Source organism: Papio anubis, chromosome 10, assembly GCF_008728515.1.
Source record: "Papio anubis isolate 15944 chromosome 10, Panubis1.0, whole genome shotgun sequence".
Taxonomy (NCBI): domain Eukaryota; kingdom Metazoa; phylum Chordata; class Mammalia; order Primates; family Cercopithecidae; genus Papio; species Papio anubis.
The window spans coordinates 83,676,057-83,701,100 of record NC_044985.1 but is presented as its reverse complement, the minus strand read 5'-3'; the positions used below and the strand labels follow the sequence as shown (position 1 = coordinate 83,701,100).

Below are 25,044 nucleotides of genomic sequence, written 5' to 3'. Positions count from 1 at the left end.
CTTGGCAAAGAAAATAAAAAATAGAAAATAAAAAAAAAATTTAAAGACTTGTTACAAATTATGAAGCTGAAAGATAAGATAGCCAAACCAAAATATTGATTGGACAGTACTATTAGCAGATGAAATTGTGCTGGAAAAAAATCAGACTAAAAGACAGGCAGTAGAATCTATCCAAATCGAAACCCAGAAAGAAAAACAAAGGGCTTATGGGAATAAACCGAGCTTCGTGTCATATGGAACAATATTTGGTAGAGAAAAGAGACAAATTGGAGCAGGAAAAATGTGAAAGAAAATTAGGAAAATATTTTGAACTGAAAATAAAAAGACAACATATGAGGGTTTGTAGGTTGTAGTTATAATAATGTTAAGAGGAAAATCTATAGCTCATGTTCTTATTTGAAAAAGACTATTTAAAAATAATGATCCAAGTTACCAACTTAAAAAGATAAAAAAGAAAAGCAAATTGAACCCAGTATCATTAGAAGAAATGAATTCCTAAGGTTAAGAGAAAAGATAAATAAAATAAAAAGCTGACAAACAATGGAGAGAAATCAATAAGCGAAAAAGTTGAATCCGAGCATGGTGGCTCATGCCTGCAATCCCAATGCTTTGGGAGGCTGAGGTAGGAGGATTGCTTGAGCCCAGGAATTCAAGACAAGCCTAGGCAATGTAGTGAGACAACATCTCTACAAAAATAAAAATAAAAATTGATTCATTAAAAGATTAATAAAAATAAAAAAACTCATAGGCTAAAAGAAAAACCCAACAAATAACCAGTATCAAGAATAAAAGAGGAATAATTACTATTGATATCATCCACATTAAAATGACAATAAGGAAATAATATGAAACATTTTATGCCAACAAATTTGGCAACTTACATAACATAGAAAATTTCTTGAAAGACAGTAATTACTGAAATGGACACGAGAAGAAATAAAATATTTGGGTAGCCCTGTATCCATTAGATTTAATGTGTAATTAAAATACAGTGACGAATTTATATTAAATTAATAAATTAAAAGCAAAGCAAATGCATGCTAGGCCTAGATTGCTTCACTGTTTAATTTTATCAAACATTAAGATACAAATAATAATTTCACATTTTTATAATATAGAGAGGAAGAAAAAATTTCAACTTACTTCATGGGGCTAGCATAACTCTGATACCAAAACCAGAAAAAGACATTAAAAGAAAATGCAATATTTCTCATAAATATTAATTCAAATCTCCCCATGAAAATATTAACAAATTTAATCTGCAATATATGAAAAGGATAATATTTCATGACCAAGTTGGCTTTATGCCAGGAATTCATGGGTGGTTTAACATTCTAAAATTAATTAATGTAAATCATCAAATTAATATAATCATGTTAATAAAAATAGAGAAAACATTTTAAAACAATTCAACTTCCATTCCTGATTTAAAAAAAAAACCCTCACAAAACTAGAATCAGAAGAGAATTTCCTTACCCTGATGGAAGACATCTACAAAGAACTACAGCTAACATTATACTCTTTGGTGAAAAATTGAACACATACTTCCTAAGGAGAACAAGGAAAGGATAGGCAATATCATTACTTCTATTCAACATTATATTCCTGTTCCTAGTCAGTGCAATAAAACAAAACAAGCAAATGAAAAGGAATACAGATGGGAAGTAAACAGTAAACTGGTTTTTATTGGTAGAAAACATAATTGTATAGGTAGAAAATCTTAGTGTCTATGAAATAATAATTAGAGCTAATAAGTGAATTTAGTAGGATTGTAGTGTATTTGTTGTCTATTGTTGTATAACATTACCTCAAAAAGTAACAACTTAAAACAACAGACATTTATTATATCATGATTCCATTTATTAAATCATGAATCACAAATCCAGGTGATGTTCAGCTGAGTGCCTCTGCCCCAGGTTCTCTCACAAGGCTGCAATAAAAGTGTCAAAGTGTCAAGTGGGGCTACAGACTCATCTGAAGGCTTGGTAAAGGAGGATTCACTTACTCATGTGGTTGTTGGCAGGATTCAGTTCCTGATGGCTGTTGGACTGAAGGCCTTAATTTTTCACTGCACTGTTTGAAGACTTCCCTCAATTTCTTGCCATATGGTCCTTCTCCACTGGACAAATCCCAATATGTCAGTTGACTTCCATCAGAGAAGGCAAGCAAATGAAAGCAAGTTCGTGTTAGCAGAAGTCAGTATTTTTGTAACCTAACATGACGTGATATTGCATCTCTTTTGCTATTTTCTGTTTGTTAGAAGAAAGTCACTAGGTCTAGCCCAAACACAAGGGAAGGGGATTATACAAGGATATGAATATCAAAAGAAGGGATTGGGCTGGGTGCGGTGGCTCACACCTGTAATCCCAGCACTTTGGGAGGCCGAGGTGGGCAGATCACAAGGTCAGGAGTTCGAGACTAGCCTGGCCATCATGGTGAAACCCTGTCCCTACTAAAAATACAAAAATTAGCCAGGCGTGGTGGTGGGTGCCTATAATCCCAGCTACTCGGGAGGCTGAGGCAGGAAAGTGGCTTGAAACCTGAAGGCAAAGGTTGTAGTGTGCCAAGATCATGCCACTGCACTCCAGCCTGGGCAACAAGAGCGAAACTCCATCTCAAAAAAAAAGAAGGGATCACTGGAGGCCATCAAAAGCTGTCTACTACATGCAAGATGTGTGGTCACTATATAAAAAACTATTGCATTTCTATAATTCAGCAACAAAAAAATGAAAAATTAAATTTCAAAAATACCATTTAATGTATCAGAAATACAATACAGTAAAAAATATATTTTATGAAATATATGCAAGACCTCTATAATGAAAACTATAAACTGGTACTGAAATAAATGAAAGGAGACATAAACAGATGGAGAAATATACCATGTTCATGCATTGGAAAACTCTATACTGTTATGATGTCTGCTTTTTGCCAAGTTAATCTGTAGGCTTAATGCACTTTATCTAAGTTGATCTGTGGATTTAATGCAACATCCCAGCAGGATTTTTGTAGAACTTGTAAACGGACTTAAATTTATATGGAAATGCAAAGGATCTAGAATAGCCAAAGCAATCTTGAAAAAGCAAAACAAAAGTGGAAGATTTAAACCATCTAATTTTAAGACTAAACACAAGTGCCAGTAATTAAGATAGTTTAGTATTGCTGAAAAGGTAGACAAAGAGATTACTGGAAACAAATAAAGAGACCAGAAGTAAACCTACACTTATATGACTAGTTGATTTTGACCAAGGTGGCAAAGCACCTAAACATCTCTAGGAAAGAAATATCTTTTCAACAAATGAAATAGAATAACTGGATGTATGGAAGAAAAAAAAAATTGACATACTTAACATTCACAAAAAAAATTAATTTGAGATGGATCATATAACCTAAACATTATGGCTAAAATGTTAATGTTTCTGGACAAATACATAAGAGAATATATGTACAACTTTGAAATAGGCAAAGATTCCTTAGAATCCCTAGAAATTACTGATGCACACAACACTGATAAAATAGAGTAACTGAAAGTATTCCACATTTCAAAAGACTTTGTTAAAAAGTAAATAGGCAAGCTACATACCGGGATAAAAGATTCCCAACATATGTTATCTATATACACACACTACAATTCCTACAACTCAATAATAAAAAGGCAAATAACCTAGGCCAGGAGCAGCGGCTCATGCCTGTAATCCCAGCACTTTGGGAAGCTGAGGCGGGCAGATCACGAGGTCAGAAGATCGAGACCATCTGGCTAACACGGTGAAACCCCTTCTCTACTAAAAATACAAAAAATTAGCCAGGCGTGGTGGCATGCACCTGTAGTCCCAGCTACTTGGGAGGCTGAGGCAGGAGAATTGCTTGAATCTGGGAGGTGGAGCTTGCAATGAGCTGAAATGGTGCCACTGTACTCCAGCCTGGGTGACAGAGAGAGACTTCATCTCAAAAAAAAAAAAAAAAAAAAGGCAAACAACCTAATTTTTAAAAGTGGGCAAAAGATCTAATAGACATTTCACAAGGAAGATATACGAGTGGCCAAGAAGCAAAGGAAAAATGCACATCATAAATCATCAGGGAAATTCAGATTGAAACAAGGAGATATCAGTACACACACACTAGAATGGCTAACATTAAAAAGACTGACCACACCAAGTATCAATAAGAATATGGAGCAACTAGAATCCTTATGCCTTTTTGGTGGGAGCTTAAAATATTACAACCAATTTAGAAATCTACCTGGAAGTTCCCTACTAAGTTAAACATAAATTTATGATTCTGAGATTCTACTTCTAGATATATATTGGCCTTTTTGAGTAGTCTTCAGAACCTATGTTCATTATGTTCATTACAAGAACACTTTGGAAGAAAATATTTCTAATGAATATAATGGACATGGGTTATTAGGCAGAATACACAAAGAACTCTTATAAATTAATTTTAAAAGACAACTCAATAGAAAAAAGGTAAAAATTGTGAGCAAGCAGTATTCAGAAGAGCATACTTAAAACACTCTTCTACCTAACTGGTAATCAGGAAAATGCAAATTAAAAACAAGATGACAAAATTATAAAAGTCTAACAATACCTAGTTTTGCAAATAACTCATCTGCTGGAAGAGTGTGAATTAGTACAACCCCTTTGGAGAATAATTTGGTGATATGTGATGTGCTTAAAGATAAACACACCCTTTGATCCAGCAATTCTACATCTGCAAATACCCTTGAGAAAAAAAAAAATGCATGTGTGCACAGGAACCATGGACAGGAATGTTTATAACAACAATGTTTGTAATAGGAAAATATTCTGGTGGCCCATAAGTGTTCATCGATATTAAAATGGATAATTCTGTATGTTCACACTGGGGTATAATAATCTGCAATGAAATGAATGAGTGAGAACAACCTGCAGCTATGTGGATTAGTCTCATAAATATAACATTAAGAGGAAAAGAGCAAGTTGCAGAAGAATATATACTGTATGATTATGGCATCATGATGATGCTGAAATGGTAATGTGTTTTGTTTAAGGATAGATAAATAGGCAGATAGGAAGGAAGAAAAAAAGGAAGGAAGGAAGGGAGGAAGGAAGGGAGGAAAGAAGGAAGGAAGAAAGGAAAGAAGGAAGGAAGGAAAGAAGGAAGGAAGGAAGGAAGGAAGGAAGGAAGGAAGGAAGGAAGGAAGGAAAGAAGGAAGGGAGGGAGGGAGGGAGGAAGGGAGGAAAGAATTGGGCAGCACAGCATACTAGTAGCACAGACTCAGGATCCAGACTCCTGTGTTTGTATTCTAGCTCTGTAATTTGCTAACTGTGTGACTTTAGGCAAGTTGCTTAATTTCTCTGTGTCATAGTGTTGTACTTTGTTAAACAAGGATAACTGTACTCTCCAACTCACTGGGTTATTAGAAGGATTGGTTATTATAAGGATTGTCAGTATTTGTAAAGATTTTGTAAATGGCATAGAACAGCACCTGTCAGAGTGCCTGTATCTGTCAAATAAATGTGAGCAATAAATATTGAATTCTGGAGAGTGGTCACTGGTGTGGGAGGAAAAAGGAATATTGGGGGCTTCCACTAAATTTCAAATATCTTATTTCTTAAGCTGGATGGTGGACACACAGATGCTTTTATATTATTCTTTTTGATGGGTCAAAATATTTGAAAATTTAAAAGGGGATGCATAAACTATTTCAAATAAATTGTCAAACTTATTGGGGGAAAAGTTATAATTAAAGATTGATATTGTAGTATCTTTCAGAAATCTGGCGTATTAGTCCATTCTCACACTGCTAATAAAGACATTCCCAGGATTGGGTAATTTGTAAAGGAAAGAAGCTTAATTGACTCACAGTTCCACAGGGCTGGGGAGGCTCAGGAAACTTACAATCACGGCAGAAGTGGAAGCAAAACATGTCCTTCTTCACATGGTGGCAGCAAGGAGAAGTGCAGAGTGAAGAGAGGAAAAGGCCCCTATCAAACCATCAGATCTCATGAGAATTCACTAACTATCACGAGAACAGCATGGAGGTAACCACTCCCATGATTCAATTACCTCCCACCAAGTCCCTTCCACAACACATGGGGATTATGGGAACTACAATTCAACATGAGATCTGGGTGGGAACACAGCCAAACCATATCATCTGGGAAGAGAAGCTCCCTTAAAATATATTAGTCTAGTTTTTGCACCTTCAATTTTGGTAACATTTTCTGGAATCTGTTGTACAGAAAGTAGGAAACTGCTTATCGCCGGCCCCAAACTTGGAAGCATCCCTAAACCTAGGGTACAAAGCACTAGCCTTGGAATCAGAAAACCGAAATTCTGTCCGTGCTTCTGCTGTTGATTTATTTTGAGTCCCTGGGCCAGTCTATCTCCAATGACATCCTCATGTTTCATTTTATCTATCTTTAGGATGGATGTGTCGTCTTCCACCTCTTTTAAAAGGCAGGAATGGGAACCATCTTTCCTTATCTTCAGCACAGAAGGGAGAGTTAAGAGTTTCCTTTCTCACCCTCCCTGACTGCCTTTCGCTAACTAGCAAAGACTTTTATTTTATTTTAATGAAGTCTGTGAAAAATGATTCATGCTTGAAAGCAGCCTTTTCCCTTTACTTAATGACAGCTTCAGCTTCTGAAAGTAAGCTAAAATGTAGAAAAAAATCCCATGTGGCTTTCAGAATGTACAGATGAGCATATGTGCTGTGCTTTCAAAATTTTCTTTGTTAGTGGATCTATTGTACACATAAGCAAGAGCAGTCTAGACCTTCAGAAGGGAGAATCGCAAGAAAAGCCATCTTCTAATTTCCCAATTGTTTGTTTCCCAATTGCTCACTTTAGGGAAGATGGCGACATTATAGTGGTGACAGCCAGTCACTTCGATATGCGTGTGCTGTTGCATTTCGGAGAAAACACATGCAGTTGTTTTCTCCCTGCTGTGTCTGATTTCAGACTCCCAAACTATCATTCATTTAAAAATAACACAAACAAAAAACCTGCTTACCCCTTTCCATGTCAATAGGAATTATATACTGGTAATAAGAGGGTCTGGCTTTTAAGTCTATTTGTTTGAAAAAATAAGAATGGGTGCCCAGCCCAGCTGATGTGCTAATGACATCTACTCAAGCTTTTTCCTCTTATTGTATAGAAGATGAAAGCATTTGGCTTGAAGGGTTGTTCTGGCTCATCTCCTTCTGTGCATTCCCTCCCTCTTTCTCTAGCTCTTTGCAGTTGGCATAGGGGGCCCTTGATGCATCTCTGGTTGACTGGGGGTCTTGAGCTTCCATCTAAACAGAGGTGCAGTAAAGCTCAGAGCTTATTTTGTTAAGCATGGTTGCTTTCTTTTTAAACCCACATATGCTAGAAGGGGAATTTAATCCTTGCATTTCTGATTTGTTTACACTAAAGAGTTGTGTTGTGAGAGAGATATGATGTCTGTGAGACTGTTTGAACATTTTAATAAAGCTTTGCGAAAAACATTTTCTCTGAAAACAGGAAACCAGATTTTGCCATGTGTAAATAAACATAAAATACCAATGGCCTCAAAGCTCCCAACCTGAAGGTTCTGAATGGAGCCCATGCTCAAACAATTAATGTGATTTTCATCTTTATCTTGGAATGAGTGTAAAGTCTCCCCATATGAATGTTATTTCTCCTTTTGCAGATGATTATTACATCTCTGCGTTAAAGCTGGTTCTACACAGAAACAGTGCTACATCAGGCAATTCCCAGGATTCATTCATTCTGCAAACATGCATTGAGCAGCTATAAGTGGCTATTGGACACAGTGATACAAACATGAAGAAGACTGTTTTACATTCAAGGAGCCCATGGCCCATGGTCTGGTTCAGAAAACTGACTTATAAACAGATTATGATGATACAAGTTAATAAGTACAATTGCAGCCATGTGTTATGGGTATTGCGGGAGCCTGGCAATTAGGCATTTTGAGTCAGCCAGAATAAAGTCAGAATAAACAAGACTTCCTATACCCTAAAAGATGAAAAAGATTTGCCATTCTAAGTGAGGGAATGGGCACTTTGGCAAGAAGTGTGTGTGTGTGTGTGTGTGTGTGTGTGTGTGTGTGTGTGTGTGTTCGTGTGTTCGTGCATGTGCGCATGCATGTGTTATGGAGATAAGGAGGAGGAATGATAAAAAAATCAAGCAGTCTAGCATGGCTAGAAAATATACGTAGGGCAGATAAGCCCAAAAGGTAAATGGGAATCAAACCAGGTTAGTTAGCATGGAGAGATTCTATTCTGGGGTGATGAATAATGTTTGCTTTTTAGATTGATCACTCTGGCAGCTGCACAGGTGATGAACTGGGGAGGGCTGGAAACCACTGGAGTCACATTGAAGCGCTTCTTGTTCTTCAGGGTCACTTCAATCTCTGTTCTTACATAAACAAATCACCGAAAGTCCGTGGTGTATCCAGAAGTAAGGTAATCAAACAAAACCCAAACCCTCTGGAAGACACAGGCTGGCAGGAGGCTCTCTGGGCCAGAAGTAATAGCTGTTTAGGCCCACCCTGACTCTTCCCTAAATCCTCACTGGTCTTCCTGCCTGCTCCCACCCCATTTCCAAGTCCATCTTTAAAATTTGGATCCAAGTGGGAAAAAAGTCCTTCATTTCTGTATTTGCTTTCAGCATAGGTGAGACAGGCAGTAATTTTCAGAAGGACCTTCATTTTTAAAAACCCCACCGAAGAAAGCACAAATGGAAAACAATGAAGAAAATACAGAAAGCTGTCAAACAATTATGCTTACAATATACAGATTTTATGTCCTGTCATAGCCAATGGTCCCACCAGACCCAGGGGATATATTCTGCTATGCTCTCCCAGAAATCATTTCTTAAGCTTTTTGCTCACCCATTCTCTTTCCTACCCTTTGGGATTCCAGGCTCACAGATGTGGGAAAAACAGTGCACAGTCAATACTGCAGATGGGCCATCCCCAGGTGGGCAGCAGGGCTTCTAGCTCTCTAGGGGGTCAACATTTTTGGAAGACATAGCCTCTCCCAGAGACACTTCCTGGCTTCCTGTGGGGATACTGGCTCTGGGTTAAAGACCCTGGGGCGGAGTGAATAGGGGCACGGTGTGAGTCTTTTCCGCAGAGGCCAGAACATAGAATCCAGTGTTTCAGATGTGTCTCCTGCATGAGCCTCCCCTCCATGCTCCCTATCCCCACCCACATTCAGACCTTTTGTTACCTCTTGTGCAAACTATTGCCTTGGTCTTGTCCACAAATGCTGCAGTTTTTTTCTTTTCCAAAGCTTATCTCTGACCTGATGATCTCTCTCCTATGGTCTACCAGATGTATTGAGAACTTTTCTATCTGGTGGTTAATGCCAGTCAAACTCCCCAGCCAAATCTCCCCTGCACACAACCTATGTGTAGGTCAAACCACAATAACAAGATATGCTGATTCCCAGACATGCCCCTGTCTTTACTCACATGGGTCCTTCCACGGGGAATGCCCTGTTTTGCCAATTCAATGGGCTGAAAATCTAAACTATCCTTAAAAATCCATCTCGGAGCCACTGACTTGGTGAGCTCTTCATCTTACTTTTGACATTTATTTTACTCTGACTTGTTTTGGAGGAGATATATATATATAATAATTCTCATTTATCACATTCTGTTTCCTATACCAAATTTAAAAGTCATGGAAGACAGGAATAAAGTATCTTACAGATAAGTGTAGAGGTCAAAGAAGAGACTATGAAAATTGCTAGCCTGAGGATTAGCACATGGTAACCACTCCAGAAATGTCACCAAGGTTTGGAGCAATGATTCTAGGGTCAGATAGAACTGGATTTGAACCCTGACTCCACCATTGGCTAGCTTAGTGACTCTGAGAATTATTTAATATCATGGAGCCTCAGTTTTGTCTTCTGTAAAAAAAGTTACCTAGCTTTGTTTCTTCCTGAAGGTGGTGTCAGAATAAATTTGATAATCGATTAAATTATATCATAGACATAAACATGCTTTGTCCCATGCATAGCACTTAGCAATCTCTTAATAAACTTGTGCTATCATTATGGGGCCTAGAACAGTGCTTTGTATGACAAAGAAAACCAAACACATAGGAAAAGCTTGTTAAAATAAATCTGGAGTGGAGGCTTTGTGCCTCAGACGCAACTACCTCCCACAACATGTGAATCTGGATTCCAGTCAGGGGTCGCAATTCTCCTGCCCGTTCTCTTCTTTAAGGGGAGCATCTCTAATTCCTGCCTTTGCTCTCTGTGACTTTGCCCTGGCTAGATCCCTACTGGTGCACCCTGCTGGGGCTGGGAGTTGGCCAATTGTAAGGCACCATGCTAAAAGCCCCTCCACCGATGTGCCCCCTGTGGATTTCTGTGGAGTGTGAGATAGGAGAGTATTCCATTTTTCTGACTCCTCTGAGTTTCCACCATTTCTAAGACAACACTAGAGGAGCTATACTTAGGTACTCTGCATGTGAGGATGTTTGTGCACGTAGCTATATTAAATTGATTAGGGCTGAAATGAAAGACGGGACAACAGTGCTAATACTAATAAGGGCAAGAAAAGGCCATTTCCATTGTCATTCTGACAGGATCTATGTAATGCAAGGCAACCAGGAGGACTCCAGAAAGCGCCCTGTCCAGCTGTTTTGTAGGCTGGCCCTGATTTCTGTTCCGCATACACTGAACGCACATTGCCTGTGGATATTAACCAGCCATCCAATTGACGGTCTCAGTTTTCATCTCTGTTCTGTGGCGAGAGCACGCAATGCATTGCAGGAAGCCGATCAATTATTTGCAAGCGGGATATGCGATACCATCTCCAGCACTCCAAACACAGCTGAAATCCAATTCCCTCAGCTGGCTTGGATTTGGAGGGGAAATGAAAGTCACATTTTGGAAAAGTGGGATTGATTCTGCATGTTACAACTGATGCTTATGCAAAAAACCAGCTGTGGAGACATCCTCCCATGATCAATCTCCAATTATTAGTTTCAAGGAATGACAGTTGAGCCGCTGGTCTAGTACGTTTTCAGTAATTTTAAGTAAATTTTGATGACTTGCCTAGGGCCTCAGTTTTCTTATCTGGTAGTAGATATAATTATGTACCTGTGGTGCTGTTTTAAACATTAAATTAGATAGTAGATGCAGAAGCAAATTACCATGAAGCTACTGATGCTTAAGCCCCTCATTTGCATGTGTCCCTTTCAAGACCTTGTGCCTAACTTTATATTCATAATGTTGTATCCTTTTTCTTAAAGAGGGTCTAGAATCGTATAAGCTTCAAACCCCACAAGCCTGGGTCTGTTCCGAGGTAGGTGCTCAGATGGCAGGAAACAGCTGACCCATCAGCAGGCCAGGAGACATGGAAGGAAGGTGGGAATGTCTCTGGAGATTGGAAACTTTATTAAGCATTTTCTAATTGCCAGAGCACTTCGCCTTCAACTAATTGCCAGGGCTTAAGAGGAATCTGAGCAGAATATCATCCAAATATGTGAATTGATCATGGCTGAAGCTGTTAATTCACTAGTGGGACCTGTGTCATGACTGAAAACAGTTCCTAAGGGTATTTACCACCCATGGTGGGATTTCAGGCTCCGCAACTGGCGCACGGGGGATATGGTCTTGGGCAGGCGTGTATCAAATCACATCAGGGTAGCAGCCTGCCTGGACGGCCTCAGCTGTAGTTTTACAGCGTCTTTGTGCGACCTGGAAGAGACCCAGTGTGGCCCATAGTAAGGTACGCAGTGCACTGCAACCGACAGGCTCCGCTCAGACAGTTTCTTCAGGCAGACACACGAGGTATCATTTTCAGCTCCTACCTCCTCCCTTCTTCCCCCTTCCTTCCTTCCCCCTCCCCTCATCCTTCTTAGCCTCCTGCTTTCTTCCTCTACTTTCTCTCTTCCATTTCGTGAATCATGATACAAATTTCAATCCAAGATAAAAATGTACTTTTTTTCACCCTTTTGGTTGTGATTAAGTTCTGTCCACAGTGAGGACATTACTGTTTCCATGGTAACCAGTATACTCTAAAGCCAAGGAGGATGACAGTGTAGAAAAGTATAAAGAAGTCAAAGAGGTTTGCTACAGTTGCTTTTCATCCACCACAGAGGAAACAGATTTATGGAATCCAGGGGCTGGAGAGGAATTTACGAGGTCACTAAATCATATGCTCACCTCTGTTAGAGCTGTAGTGAAACAATTGTGGAGATAAGCAAATGTCCTTCATTTAAAGACACCCAGAAGAGACTTCACGATCTTCTTTGAAAAGGCGTTCAACTGTTATTTTTTTATTGGCAATTGTTCAGCATCTGATTCAAGCAATTCCTGTGTGCCTGAGACAGCTCCTCCGGCCCAGTCAGAACCCCCAGGAGAGGTCGTACATGATGCTAATGAGAGCTCCAGCTCTCCCAGGGCAGAGGCCTAGCCTCATTCACCTTCTTATCCCCACAAGCTATTGTGCTCAGTATTTGCTGTCTTTATCCCACTAAGCATACTGTTGAAGTAACCAGGATCCACAAAAATAAAAGGAAAAAAAAATGTATCTTTTTAAAAATGTTCTCTAAGAAGAGCTTTTATAATTCCAGGCCCCTTGTTATTATTATAAACAACATTTATACTTGTTTTAAGCATATAAAATATTATAGAGGTACTGTTGGGAGTGAATATTAATGCTGTGGCTTTAACAGAAAGAATGAGTCTCTGGTAGTTGACAATGGATGTGTGAATCAAGGGAGAGTTCAAGATGGCATCCCTGTGGCCTGATCCACTTAGTACATCTTGGAGCCCTTGATGCTTGTTCACAAGAAATGGAGAGGAGCTGGTGGTCAGGACACACTTAGGGTAATCATTCAGATGATAAGGAAAAGGGAAAAGCATTCTGTTTCTAACCTGTGCAGAGACCCTCCTGTATATAGCTGCTGAGCTGTGAGCACAGAATGCTAAGGAGAAAATTATTGTCAGGAAAGATCCTGTCCTGGTTAGTAGTATTTTTCCCAAACTTAAAACTTCAGCTTATGATGGACTTTATTTTATTTTTTGAGACAGGATCTTGCTCTGTTGCTCAAGCTAGAGTGCAGTGGTGCGATCTCAGTTCACTGCAAACTCTGCCTCCTGGGCTCGAAGTTAGCCTCTCACCTCAGCCTACCGAATAGATGGAACTATAGGTGTGCCACTATGCCCGGTTAATTTTTGTATTTTTTATAGAGACAGGGTCTCACTATGTTGCCCAGGCTGGTCCTGAACTCCTAGGCTCAAGCAATCCACCTTCCTTGACCTCCCGAAGTACTGGGATTACAGGTATGAGCCTCAGTGCCCAGCCATAATGGACTTTAGAGCTCTGGTTCTCCTGGGCCAAGATTGTACCCAGCAGCACCAAGGCAGCTGAGCATGTTTGTGGCCTCAGAGTTGTCCTGCCTTCGTTTGATTCCCGGCTTGCCACTTGCTAGCTGGGTTGTCTTGGGCAATGGAAGCACCCTGAGCTTCAATATCTTTTATTCACAATATGGTGATGCTATCTACCTCAAATCTGAGATTAGCAGAGTAAAAGCATGTAAGCCATGAAGTGTGTGGCCTGACACATAGCAAATGGAAACTGCTCGATAAATACTGGTTACTTTGCTCTCCTAATAAAGGTCCCTGAGGAAGTAGACTCAGCCTCCTTGCTTATAGCTTCTGTTGCTTAAACTGGGGAAGGCCCCTTTCCTAAACACCCTGCTCATACATACATGCCTCTTGTTCTTGCTCTTTTGATTTCAAGAGGTTGCAAACTACCAGCAAGGCACCAACAAAGGCTGGGCAAGTTCAACTTGAACTGAGTCTCCATGGTGGGGGTGTGTTTCATCATCCTTCTGGTGCCCGCTGATAAGGCACTGACTGTTTCCTGCTCCTTTTCTTTTCTTAATCAAGACAGAAGACAGCAGACCGTTGGGATGGAAAGAAATCTGGGACAGATACTGCCTGTGCTGCCTCTTCCCCTTTCTTCCTGCCTTGAATGTTGGTATGATGTCCAGAGCAGAAACCCAGATAGTGTTGTGACTCTCAACCAATGTCAGCAACCTCTAGTTCCAAAATCTTTATTGGAGAGGAAAAACTCCAATTTTAGTTGAGTTTTCTTGCAGCCCAAACATTTCGACCAGATAAGCCATCCGGACTCTTGCCTTTATCATGAGTGACTACTATCTCCACATGGATTTTCCAATCATTAACCTGCCTTTTTCTTACCGAGGGCTGCAACCTTAGATTCTCAATTCCCTCTGGACTGTGTACCATGACATCCTCCTAACTTTCTCCTGCCCTCAATCTCTCCCCAAATTATAATCTGTACTTCATAGAGACTTACATTTCTAAAACAAAATAAGATCATGTGCCTCATAACATCATACTATCAGTGCTTCTCCACCATCCACAGTCTAAAGCCCAGATTCCCGAGCAGACCATATTAAGCCTTCCACATTCTTGGTCCTTCCTTCCTCTCCAGCCTCCTTCTTTGCCAAGCCCCTCCCTACACCCCGGCCACACAGAACCTACTTACAGTTTCCCTGGTATGTCATATGCTTTGCATCCGGTCCATCTGCTCACCTCCGCCCAGCCGTTCGATTGCCCGTTCCCTCCCTCCCATCCCATCTGGTCTGGTGAATCCCCAAGTAGTCTTTCAAAGCTTAGTTTAAAGAGACTTCTCTGAAGCTCCTCAAGCCTTTCTCTGTGTAGGACCCCCGATCCTCTCGCTAGACTTTGTCTACACTTTGCATATGTCTGCTGATAGCTCCTATTCATTTGGTACCCTGTTTATTGACATCTTCCTACTATAGTGTGAGCTCTCGGAGGATGCAGACCAAGTCTTATTCATCTTTGTAAGCCCTGTGCCAATTGCATTGCTTGGTACATAGCAAGAACTGAATAAATGTCTTTGCTGAATGAAATATTAAATAATTTAAAAATCCCCAAAGCCCAAATCCAGTCCATATAATGAGATGCAAGCATCAAATCCTGTGAGGATGGTAGCAGGTCTATTCTCTGGGGATAGGAGAAAGGAGAATGGGGAATCTGCTGTCCTACAAGGGCAGGGGCTTTATCACCATCTTCAAGGGACCCTAAGGAGTGTCCCGAGAATCAGAATATTGAGAAAAATCTTGGGGATTAAAGTCAAACGTATTCCCGCAGCTGCAAAAGTCAAAGACGGGGCTGCTCTAAGACTATGTGGGCGATCCAGGTTAATATTTTTTGTGAGACTCTTGTCTATATAAACATTTTGATTATAATAATATATTACAAAGCTCACAGGCCCATGTGAGGTATCATAATTTACTAAGGAGAATTTTGAATAGTGGATAGAGAAGAGGTACTTACATATTTCTTCACAGTCCAATGAGTGCACTTGAAGATTCTTCATGATGTCCAGACACTACATTTCCCGTTTAAGTTCACAAGCCATCTTGTTATTTTCTTTCTTGTCAAATGTGCTGGTCTTGGCTAATTTTTTTTACATCTCTTTCCACAAGTAAAAGGTAGCAATGTTGTTATTACTCACAAAGAAGCAATTTGCATTGAAACGATACATATCTTTTGCCTCTGCAGTTCTCCAACTCCAATTATTTAGTGGTACTCACAGTGGTACTCATGACATGCACCATGCAACCTGCAGCCCATGAATACTTGCTCCAGTGGCTCTCTCAAAGGTTGTTACTGTGCGTTGTTGATGGTGATCAAAAATCAAATGTATGCAATAATTCATTTTCTGGTCATGTAAAATTTTCCTTTTGGAATTTTATAGCATAGGCATAAGACAATATTTCTCTTTACACTACAATCAATGAATTTCTAGACTGTGGTCTGTCTCAGTATTGCCTGCATGCCTATACACCAGCACCACAGGGGCAGAGAGGCAGAGGACCTCTAGGCTGAGCATGCAAAGCAATCCAAGTCCTTGGAGAGATGTTGGTCCCTCGTTAGGACTGGTTCTAACAAGGAGTAAGAGTAAGATGACATCATGTTGATTGGAAGCAAGAGAGTGCTTCCAATTGGAAGGAACTGTTGGAGTTATGAAGCAACAGTCTCAAAAGCTCTTGGAGCACAAGAGCAGTCACCCTTTGGGACCAGCCCAAAAGATGGCATGGAGCCTGTGAAGAGGGTAGGGAGATTGTGTGGGCGCCCACAGCAGAGGGGACATATAGGGTGAAGCATGTTTGCACCACCTTCCCATGCTTGGATACTGTAGACCTGGTACCATAAGCAGAACACAAATGGACGAGAGCCAACAAGGACCAACAAATGCAATTCAAGCCCCAGGGTGGGATGATCCAGAGCTCAGAGCCCTGACCTTATCTTATGTCCAGCATCAGTGAGAGTCACCCCAAATCCATGTATCAGCACCATTCTGGTGGCCCAATCTTGCATGATCCTATGAATGAAATACCGTACAGTGTAGTGATTCTAGTCTGCTGGCCAGATGGCCATTCAAGAACCCTACAGGCCATGGGCTGGGACAAATCCATAGACAAGAATCATGAAACTCCTCAGGGCATCTGCTTGATCCTACCACTATGGGGAAAAAATGGAGATGGGGGGCCATAGGGTTCCATTTGGCCTCATGGTTCTCCACTCAGGCGGTACTACCCATCCCAGCCAGTTTCATGCATCTGAGTGGGACCTCCTTTGAGGAAGGTGCATGAAAGTACATGGCACTGTGAGGCTTGGGACAGAGTACGTGACTTTCCTGGGTCAAAGTAAGACACTGGCCAGTGGCAGGGCAGCTCCAACAGTCCTAAGGGAGAATGAGACAAACCCTTTTCCCTGTCACAGAAATGTAGTTAGAGCTTCTGTGCATAAATTTCTAGGGTTTTACCTAGAGAAGATAGAGGGGGACAAGGTATGTTCCTCTATAACTCCCATTAGGGTGAATAATGGATTTTAAAGAAACTGAATCCACTACTCAGGGCAGTAGTATTAAACATTAACAGACTGGATGGAATCCCCTGCTACACCCAATAAACCCCACCACAAAGCCCTATAGTTTTAAGAAAAGAGATGTGATTTCTTTCAAAGACTTTTGAGTTTTGGTTTCTCTACTAAGTCACATTGGAAATCAGTGAGCAATGAACTAAGCATTCAATAGAGCTTAGGGAAATGCAAGAGACATATAAAGAAAAATCAGTGAGACAACAGGTAGGGGACACAAAGACTCCATTCTGGGTTAGACCTTCTGAGAGAGCAGCAGGCCACTTGCCCAGTGATCCAGCATTGCTCTGGGTGACGGATTGAGCAGTAATGGTGGACCAGACCCATGAACACCTGTCTGGAGTCCTGTCTTCAGGGGAATGTTCTCAATCTACTGGGTTACACTTGTCCAGATCTGATCCCACCTGCTTCTGTAGAGTAGGTCCAAAACATTGCATGCCTTCAGACACAGGATTTGCCTTCCAGATAACATTTCAATGATAAATTGAAACCATTTAGACAGAGTGATAAATGACAGTCAAAATCAAGCAGCACCCTCTGGACTTACCATTTTGATTACAGTGATTCTTTGCTAACATTTGGGCTCCATTCTTGAAACAGATATGGATGGCAAGCTGGAGGGTTTGTAATAGCTCCCAGAAAATAGATAAATTTGTAGAAAAAAAAGAAAAGACTGATGCTAAATATTTTTAAAGCACTGAAAAAAAAAAAAAAAAAAAAAAAAAAAAAAAAGCCCTGAAACACTGATTTGTTGATATTTAAAACTTTTTCCAGGAAAGTATCCTTATCTTGGCTCTTCTTCAATTGTTCAGGAAACATTGGTATAAAAACATCTCTCTGGAGAGATAGTTTGCCACAAGATTTATTCCCAAAAGACTATCCGTTTTTTATATTCTTTAGCCTTCCTCTATTGACTTAAAATGTAATGTGTTTGAACTTGCTTTAGCTTTGTTTCCTTTTTAAAAAGACTCAGCAAATTGCCCTTGTCACCTCACCAGCTGGCTTTTTCTTCTTCTTCTTCTTCTTTTTTTTTTTTTTTTTTTGAGACGGAGTCTCACTCTGTTCAGGCTGGAGTGCAGTGGCACGATCTCGGCTCACTGCAAGCTCCGCCTCCCGGGTTCACACCATTCTCCTGCCTCAGCCTCCCGAGTAGCTGGGACTACAGGCGCCACCACCATGCCCGGCTAATTTTTTTTTTTTTTTTTTTTTTGAGACGGAGTCTTGCTCTGTCGCCCAGGCTGGAGTGCCGTGGCCGGATCTCAGCTCACTGCAAGCTCCGCCTCCCAGGTTCATGCCATTCTCCCGCCTCAGCCTCCCGAGTAGCTGGGACTACAGGCGCCGCCACTTCGCCCGGCTAGTTTTTTGTATTTTTTTAGTGGAGACGGGGTTTCACCGTGTTAGCCAGGATGGTCTCGATCTCCTGACCTCGTGATCCGCCCGCCTTGGCCTCCCAAAGTGTTGGGATACAGGCGTGAGCCACCACGCCCGGCCCCAGCTGGCTTTTTCTAATGCTTTTGGAGGGTGGGGGGATAGAGGTGTTGCTCTTCCACGTCCATGCGGTATTAAAAGAGTGGAACAAATACAATTTCCTCTTTATGTACTAACTTAATCATTCCATAGACCTGTCTACAAACTCTATGAGAGTTGTATGCTTTCATTTCCAGGATATTGAACTGAGCAAGCATAATATAAAAATGTGAAGCTTTAAAAATGTTAGTATAGAAATATGAAATGGAATTACCTAAAAACTATGGTTAGTAATGGAATATGTATCCTGACTGGTTCACTGCTAACATATCTAATGCCTTTGTGAGATGTAAGGAAAGGTTCCCTTCTTCCACTTGGAGACATTTTCAGACCGGTGCAAAGCCCCCCATCAGTTGCATCTTGGGCAACACAATTGTACATGGAGACCCTGATCCTGACAATTGTCTCTGACCTCCCCTGTGCAGCTGACTCCAGCCCTGCTTGGACTCTTTCTAAATGCTGCTGCTTGCCAACCTCACTGCAAATGCAGGGATGGTGTTTTATTCTCCATTCTCTCTCTGGAACCTGACACAGAGGAGACACTCAGCAAATAGCTGTTGGTTGAATGAACAAGTAAATTAAAAACTACTAATTGCGATTTTAAAAAATTGAAAGAGAAGGGCTATGGAAGATACATTGCTGGCTGTCCAGAACATTTTGCATCATGTCCAAATACTAGAAAACTTCTTTTATTCTTGGGATCAATGACCATAAGTGCAATTCACTGCTAAATATTGAAATGGTCAAACTCAGAAAAGGGCATAAAACAACCTTGATGGCAGTGGCAGACAGTTAAGTGTTCATTTCTAAGGATTTGGGGTGGGGAAGTCAAGAAATCAAGGAGACCAAGACAGGAAATCTGCTTTGCTGATTTTCTTCTTCTCATCTTTTGAGTGGTTAGTATTATGCTTTGAAAGAGGGTAATTTAGGCTTGGCAGCAATCAGTTGCTGAGCACCATTACACTAACACTTTCACAGAAAAAAAGTTCTAGGAACTTGCTCTCTAAAATACTCAAAAGTCAGTTGAAGCCTACATGGATTTAAAGCAAGTCTAGTTGGTATCATCTTTTCCTTCCTTTTCTAATTCTGTCCCCAAAAGTGAGCATCCTGAGATGTTAAGAACAGAGAAGAACTTGGAATGGGCACTGACAAATAGGCTGTAAACAGGAGCTGGTAGAAAGACAAATCAGATGGCCTAGAGATTCTTGCATTTCTTATTTCTATGACAACATCTAGTAGCCTGTTCCTATTTGTAAAAAAAAAAAAAAAAAAAAAAGGCAGTTTTAGTTTTGTTAGGAGAGCAGCAAATGCTGTCCATTTCAACCAGTGGGAGTCCAGCTCAAGTCTATTCTAGCAACACTCCGCCTCTGAGGCCAGCTGAGGCCTTTACTGCCAACCGAGGACCGGAAGCTGTCCTGATGGCTGGCCACTGAAGCTAACAACCTTACAGCATACTTCTTTATGAACAAAATGGCAATCCGGTTTAGATAGAGTAAAGTGCTATTAAACACTTAGAGCCATCAAAACCAAAACATGCAGTTCCTTCACAGACTGACCACAATTTCACTTTCTGAAACTGAAGATTCATGTTCATTCAACTCATGGATTCAACACGCAATGTGTTGAAATAGTGACTTCAGAAAAGCAATTGTGAAACAAACAGATTTTTTAAAAAATGTCAGCCTATTTCCCCTTGAGAGGCAGAAGGTGCATTTCTCTTTGCTTTAAACCGGACACATGTTAAACTAGTTCCTGAAAGAATGAAATATCATTAACAAGATTTACCCAAGAGCTACCCAAATAGAAAAACGATGTGTTCAATGATCTGTTTTGCAGGAACGAGGCTGAATCAAACATCTGTTAGGCCTTGCTTGACTCCTTTTCCCCTCCCCAATGGTTAATGACATCTGAAGCGCTTAAGCTTTGCACATTCCTTCACTAATTAAATTCCTGCAAAGCTGTCTCATGAATCAGGTGCTTTGTGGAGCAGGAACACAGGCCCAGCTTTTGTGTCACTGCTGCCTGCTGAAGTACAAGTAGGAGCTAAATGTACACTTGGCCTGCTCAGGAGTCTTTCAAAAGGTTTTTAAGAGTCTTGTTTTTCCCAGAGATCTTCCTTTGCATTTTACTACCTGTTGTATCCAAACTAGATTGACAAAAATAAAGAAATGAGGAGTTAAGTTGCATAGATAAAGTTTCAAGCACCCAAGTCCTAATTTTGCAAGGACAGGGATATTCAACCCAAGTGGAAATCAAGGGAAAGGGAACAGCTTTCTCCCAAAAAGAAGTTCTTTTTTTATTCGTTAATTATTTCATTCTTCATTCTTTCATTCATTCATGAAATGAGGATGCATTGAGTTCTCCCTGTATGTTCCTCACTGTGCTGGGCCCTACCTATATTGAGACTCAGCCCCTACTAAAAACCAGAGTGAACTGTGGGATCCTTCTATCATCAAGAGGTGATATGGTCATTGAGGCAGCAAAGGGGCTGTGGACAGAAGTTTCCAATGGATGGACAACTTGGTCTAGGATTACAATGTATGGAGACCCTGGGGTCTGGATCTGCCTCAACTGAGAGTGGTTATTAAGTGTATACTACGTATTGTAGAGATAATGCCAAAAGCCACCTCCAGTTAAATGCCTGTTATGCACCCAGCACAGTGCTAAGCACTTTACATGCATACTCTGAATCTTCATAACAACTTTTCAAGATAGCTACATTTCCCTCATTGTGCAGTTGAGGAAAATGATGCTTAGAGAGATTGAATGTCCAAGGTCATAGGTCCAGGTCATTCTAAAACCCTTTCTGTTTTTTTTTTCTTTCTCTTTTTCTTCATCACCATGATTGAAGGTAGGGTCATGGACAACGACAGATGCAATACAACACAAAGCAACGCTCTCTATGATGACTGGGCAATACAGGGTAAAAGAGTTCAGAGAAAGGAGAGCTTGTCCCAGCAGCCAAGGAAGTCTTCACAGTGGAGATTCAATAGGAAGGAATCAAAACAAATTCTTGATCAGGTAGACAGGAGCAGGAGGGGAATCATGAAATCATTTTAATTGGGGAATACTTGATACACAAGGACACAAAGGCATAAATGAGCAGCAGCTGTTTCAAACTTCCTCTGCTCTCCTCAAACCCCGTCTCTTCCAGGCTCTCTCTTTCACAGGGAAAACAAACAATATCAACCTACAGATGCAGAAGCTTCTAAACATACACCTCTCCTGGCATCTCCTCCCTCCTCATCCTCTTTCCCTCCTATTACTGTGCAGGTAGTCTCTCTCTATCTCATTAAGGCAAATGCTCTCACCTGTGTCCTGGATCAAGCAAGTATGTGGCAGTCCTCAGATGAGGCCACACATTAATGACTAAAGACTAAAGACCTAGATGTAGTGGTAGAGGTAGTCTACCTGCAAGAGAGTAGCTGCTCGATTTCTCAACCTCATTACTAAGCAGAACCACCTTCAAGTCCTTGAATACTCCATATGCCTTCATGCTCCCGGGGTTTTGCCAAAGCTTTTCCCTTCTGCCTCTTGTCCACATTGTCAATTCTAACTAATCTCTCAAAACTTAGCTCAATGAGCACAATATAGGTTAGCATTAAGGAGGCCCAAAAGAATAATAGCTAGGGTATATGAGTTTATTTAGTTAGTTAGTTTTATGTAAAAGGGGTCGAGAGGCAGTCTAGAACTGTATAATTGGCACCATGATCATTAGGAACTCAGATTCCTTATATTTTTCTGCTTTGCCATCTTTAGTCCTTGGATCCTATTCTCAAGCTCACCTATCATCCAATATGGCTGCTGCAGCTCCAACTATCACATCCACGTTCCAAGTAGAAAGGAAGAAGAAAGGAAAGGAAAAAGAAAGAGTTCTGTTTCTCCCTGTAAGGAACCTTCATGGAAAACTCATGAAAATGCCCATTTACCTCTCACTAGTCAAAACGTAGTCATATGTTCATTAGGCTGAGAAATACAATCTCTCAGCTTAGCATATCGCCACACTGAATAAAAATTGGCATCATGTTAATAAGGAAAAGAGTAAATATTAAATACGCAACTAACAGTCTTTGCCTACCACCTTTTCTTATAAACCTTTCTGGATCGTTTGCATCTCGTCCTTTCAGCGATTAGGCAAACTCCTTCTGTGTTTCTGTTGCATCCCGGGCATACATATTGCTCCGTAGGAATACATACTGCATCATGTTGTCATCATCTGTTTTGCTTGCTTCTCTTCTCCAGTGGCTATAGGTTCTTTGATGCATGTGCCATCTTTATCATTCATGAATTTCCTAAAACAGGGTCTGGGGAATTGGTCCCTAAATAATTGGTCATATTGAATGCATCTCTGAGCATCTCCTGGGTCTGGGTTTTCCATTCATCTCCCTTTTTTGGAACGTTGATATATTTTCAGAGAGAAAACACTAAAAATATTTGGAAGGTTATTCCAAAGTACTACAAGTTACCACTGTGCTTGGTGCCAGTTTTAGAGGAAGGAGCACATGGCTTTGAAACCAACCAAAAATAGTATTGAAATGCTGATTTCAATTTCCACTCAAATGGGTCATCTCTTCAGTATCTGTTACTAGGGAACGGCTCAGAATGTGATGGGTGGCAAGGACATTTTGACCAGGTTGCCACAATTTTAAAAGGCCAGATACATGAATTTGAACCAATCTTCTTTTAAAATGCGCTTCCATTTTTGACAAATGCAGAGTATTGGGGGTGGGTGTAGGGAACGAATGAGATGGCTGCTAAGAACAAGATGGAAACATGGTCACATAGCTCAATTGAAGTCGCATTTTAATTACACTTATAAGTCTGGCTATGTCTTTTTGTGGGAACAGGAAATAAAGAGAGAGCATTTTAAATGAAATATTGAAGGCCAGCATGTAAGAAAATCATAATAATGTGACATAAAACCTTTAAGAATTGAGGTATAAGATGCCATCTAATACCACAGCATCATTGGTGACTTCTTCCCCTTCCTTGTTCTTTATGTCCTTTCTCTCAAGTCTTTTTGTTTCTTAATTTACCATTTTCACTGTCGTCAAGCTCACTCAAGTCCTTAAAACTTTAATTTGGATACAGCAATAACCTCCTACATTATCTGCTACCTTCACCTTTTTCACCCTTCACCTTCACCCCTGTCTGTCCTTCCCATCCACCCCATAATTCCCACTGTCTCGTATCAATCTTTAGCTCCTTATCCCTCTATGAATGAAAGTTTCCTCAATTCGACTGCATTTTATGTTACATCTTATGCTTCTTTGCATTGCCCCTGGGCCTAATCCAGACCTCTGCTTACCATATGGGCTATTTGCGTCCTGGATGACTCAGGCCTGATGTATCCCTCAAGCACAGCAGACACAGATTTATAGCCCACAACTTTTCTAGGGGCCCATGAGAATGGTTTTATTTTCATTTCTTTTAAAATCAGGAGAAACTATTGAATAGAATAATAGTGAATATATAAGAATAAAACCACCCTGGATTATATTCATCTCTATACCAATGCAGTCATAGAATATAATTTTTAATATTTTTTAATGAAGAATGGGATCCATGAAAGTAAAGGTGCCTAAGGCCCCCAAAAATCATGTTGCCACCCTAGATTAACTTTTCAAAACCTAAGTCAATAAAGGTAAAAGTATGTGCAAAAAAAAAAAAAAAAAAGATTTTTTGGTACTTATTTGTAATGTGTATTTTCCTTGAAAACTCTCCATTTCTCAGCTTTTCATCCTGGCCCAGTGCTGATCACTAGTCCAGAAAGTGCGAAGTCTTCTTCCTGCATTTGATAAATCGATGTAAATGGAATGTGACATGTTACTGTGTTATTTCGTTCACACAATTGCCTCTTTGATGGCTCAGTAAAAGGTGGGAGAGAAACTTCTCATGATATCTGTAAAATATACACCACGTTCAGGCTGTTATGTTAAAACACATAAAGTTCCCTATGCAGTTTCTCAAACTAATTTCTGTGTGTCCCGGCCAAATGGAATGTGTTTTAGTCAGCTCTTGGGTAAACACAGAAACGTAATCTTTCCCCTCTGAAAGCAGAGCCTGCTTCACACACTACATCTGTGTGTGCGATGTTTATTTAAGCATACAAGGATTAGGACTTAAAACTGATTTGAAAGCACTGGTGAGTGTTTTTCTTAAGATATCTAAGTCTAATTATTTGAGAATTTATAATATTTTAAATCTGCACAGATAATTTTGCCTTCCAGATAATTTACATTAACTTGGGTTTGAAATGAAGGAAATACTAATTGTGCTTTCTTCTCTCTCTCTGTCTCTCTCTTTTAGGTTGGGCACAAGATGTCCTCTAAAGAGCTGACATTATCTTGCAATTAGGATTTTCATTTCTTTTTACCTAAACATAATTATCATTAACCCAAATAAAATTCAGGAGATGAGTTGACCTTTTTCTTTGCACTATAAATTATAATCAATGCCATCAATTGCTGTTTTACTCCATTAGTTAATTTGTTTTTCTGTTAGAATGTCACATGCCCCTTTCTAACATTATAGCCAATTTATGTAATTTTAAGCTATTTATGCAGTTACCTAAGTGGTCAGTT

General features: G+C 40.2%; 1 long non-coding RNA gene across 2 annotated transcripts in view; it reads left to right on the top strand.

The window, feature by feature from the left end:
• The window catches only part of LOC116269182, a 102,150-nt gene that overhangs the window by 11,813 nt on the left and 65,293 nt on the right, over window positions 1-25,044 (top strand). Inside the window, exon 3 of one of the 2 annotated variants that reach the window (XR_004176616.1) lies at window positions 21,312-21,400. The exons of the other annotated variant lie outside the window; for it this stretch is intronic. This is a non-coding gene — a long non-coding RNA (uncharacterized LOC116269182). Of the gene's footprint in view, window positions 1-21,311; window positions 21,401-25,044 lie in introns of those variants that run through there. 2 annotated transcript variants of the gene reach the window in all.